The sequence below is a fragment of the Miscanthus floridulus genome, chromosome 17 (genome assembly GCF_019320115.1).
Source record: "Miscanthus floridulus cultivar M001 chromosome 17, ASM1932011v1, whole genome shotgun sequence".
Classification (NCBI taxonomy): domain Eukaryota; kingdom Viridiplantae; phylum Streptophyta; class Magnoliopsida; order Poales; family Poaceae; genus Miscanthus; species Miscanthus floridulus.
Window position 1 is genome coordinate 50,521,192 of NC_089596.1, and position 2,370 is coordinate 50,523,561.

Genomic DNA, 2,370 nt, shown 5'->3' on the forward strand with positions numbered 1-2,370 from the left:
TGACGCATGTCACCTAGGAGTTCCATTAGGTGCACCCAAAATGATTTCCAAGCCTATGGTATGCTCGGCGCAAATCCTGCAGCTATCTTGCGTCAAGATTAGCACTATCTCCAAATGGACCGTAACGACCTTCCACTTGACCCTTGTCGCGTAGGAGTACCATCGGGTGGGTAGAAATTATTTCTGAGCCAATGGTACGTTTGGTGCAAACCATGCACCTATCTTGCACCGATACGAACACTGTCTCCAAACGGATCAAAACAAAATTCCACATGACCCACGTCACCTAGGAGTTCCATCGGGTGCATCCAAAATAATTTCTTAACCTATGGTATGTTTTGGCGCAAACCGTGCACCTATCTTGCGTCAAGATTTGCACTATCTCCAAACAGAATGCAACGAGCTTCCACTTGGGCCTCATCCCCTAGGAGTACCATCGGGTGCATCCAGAATGATTTCAGAGCCTATGATACATTTAGCGCAAACCGTGCACCAATCTTGCACCAACACTAACACTATCTTCAAACGGACCGAAACGAGATTCCACGTGACCCACGTTACCTAGGAGTTCCATCGGGTGCGTCCAAAACAATTTTTGAGCCAATGGTACATTTGGCAAAAACTGTGCACCTATCTTGCGTCAAGATTAGCACTATCCACAAATGGACCAAAATGAGCTTCCACTTGAGCCCCGTCACCTAAGAGTACCATCAGGTGCATCCAAAATGATTTATGAGCCTATGGTGCGTTTGGCGCAAACCGTGCACCTATCTTGCCCCGACACTAATACAGTCTCCAAACAGACCAAAACATGATTCCACATGACCCAGGTCAGGTAGGTGTTCCATGACGTGCATCCAAAATGATTTATGAGGCAATGGTACCATCAGCACAAACCTTGCACCTATCTTGCATCAAGATTAGCACTATCTCCAAATAGACTGAAACAAGCTTCCACTTGAACCTTGTCGCCTAGAAGTACCATCGGGTGCGTCCAAAACGATTTCTGAGCCTAAAGTACGTTTGGCGCAAACCGTGCACCTATCTTGCACTGATATGAACACTGTCTCCAAACGGACCAAAACCAAATTTCACATGACCCACGTCACTTAGGAGTTCCATTTGGTGCATCCAAAATGATTTCTGAGCCTATGGTACGTTCGACGCAAACCGTGCAACTGTCTTGCGTCAAGATTAGCACTATCTCCAAACAGACCGCAACGAGCTTCCACTTGGGCCTCATCACCTAGGAGTACCATTGGGTGCATCTAGAACAATTTCAGAGGCTATGATACATTTAGCGCAAATCGTGCACCTATCTTGCACCGATACTAACATTGTCTCCAAATGGACCGAAATGAGATTCCACGTGACCCATGTCACCTAGGATTTCCATCGGGTGCGTCCAAAACGATTTTCGAGCCAATGGTATGTTCGACAAAAACCGTGCACCTATCTTGCGTCAAGATTAGCACTATCTCCAAATAGACCGAAACGAGCTTCTAGTTGAGCCTCGCCACCTAAGAGTACCATTGGGTGCATCTAAAATGATTTCTGAGCCTATGGTATGTTTGGCGCAAATCGTGCACCTATCTTGCGATGAAACTAACACTGCCTCCAAATGGATAGTAACAAGATTCCACATGACCCACTCACCTAGGAGTTTCATCAGGTGCATCCAAAATGATTTCTGAGGCTATGGTACGTTTGGTGCAAACCGTGCACCTATCTTGCACCGACACTAACAATGTCTCCAAACGGACCGTAAAGAGATTCCACACGACCCACTTCACCTAGGAGTTACATCGGGTGCGTCCAAAATGATTTCTGAGCCCATCATACGTTTAGTGCAAACCATGCACCTATCTTGCGTCAACATTAACACTATCTCCAAACGGACCAAAATGAGCTTCCACTTGAGCCTCGTCACCTACGAGTTCCATCGGGTGCGTCCAAAACGATTTCTGAGCCTAGGGTATGTTTGGCGCAAACCGTGCATCTATCTTGCACTACACTAACACTGCCTCTAAACAGATAGTAATGAGATTCCACATGATGCATGTCACCTAGGAGTTCCATCAGGTGCACCCAAAATGATTTCCGAGCCTATGGTACGTTCGGCGCAAATCCTGTAGCTATCTTGCGTCAAGATTAGCACTATCTCCAAACGGACCGTAACGAGCTTCCACTTCACCCTTGTCGCCTAGGAGTACCATCGGGTGTGTCCAAAATGATTTATGAGCCTATGGTATGTTTGGCGCAAACCACGCACCTATCTTGCACCGATACGAACACTGTCTCCAAACGGATTGAAATGAAATTCCACATGACCCACGTCACCTAGGATTTCCATCGGGTGCATCCAAAACA